This window comes from Protobothrops mucrosquamatus, unplaced genomic scaffold (genome assembly GCF_001527695.2).
Source record: "Protobothrops mucrosquamatus isolate PMUCROS unplaced genomic scaffold, P.Mucros_1.0 scaffold6716, whole genome shotgun sequence".
Classification (NCBI taxonomy): Eukaryota; Metazoa; Chordata; class Lepidosauria; order Squamata; family Viperidae; genus Protobothrops; species Protobothrops mucrosquamatus.
In genome coordinates, this window is record NW_015392533.1 from 981 (window position 1) to 1,373 (window position 393).

Genomic DNA, 393 nt, shown 5'->3' on the forward strand with positions numbered 1-393 from the left:
GAGATAATTAAGAAAATTTTAGATTATGCAGAAATTGACAGATGGAAGAGAAAGAAGACTCAGAGTATTGTAGAACATGGGATACATTTTGTCAATGGCTAGAAAAACGAGGTAGAGAGAAAGGAGTTTACCATATATTAGTAAGCTAAATATTGGAACCCAGAGAATACGTTGCTGATAAAATTATTTATTAAATTATTATTATTTATTAAATTTATATCCCGCCCTTCTCCTTGCGGACTCAGGGCGGCTGACAATCGATTAAAATACACAAATAACAATTACAGAATTAAAATTAATTAAGAAGAAATATTTAAATATAGTCTAATTAAAATATGATTAAAACCCCTCTAAAAATTGCCCTAGGCCAGTCCCGCTTGTTGGAATAGCCAT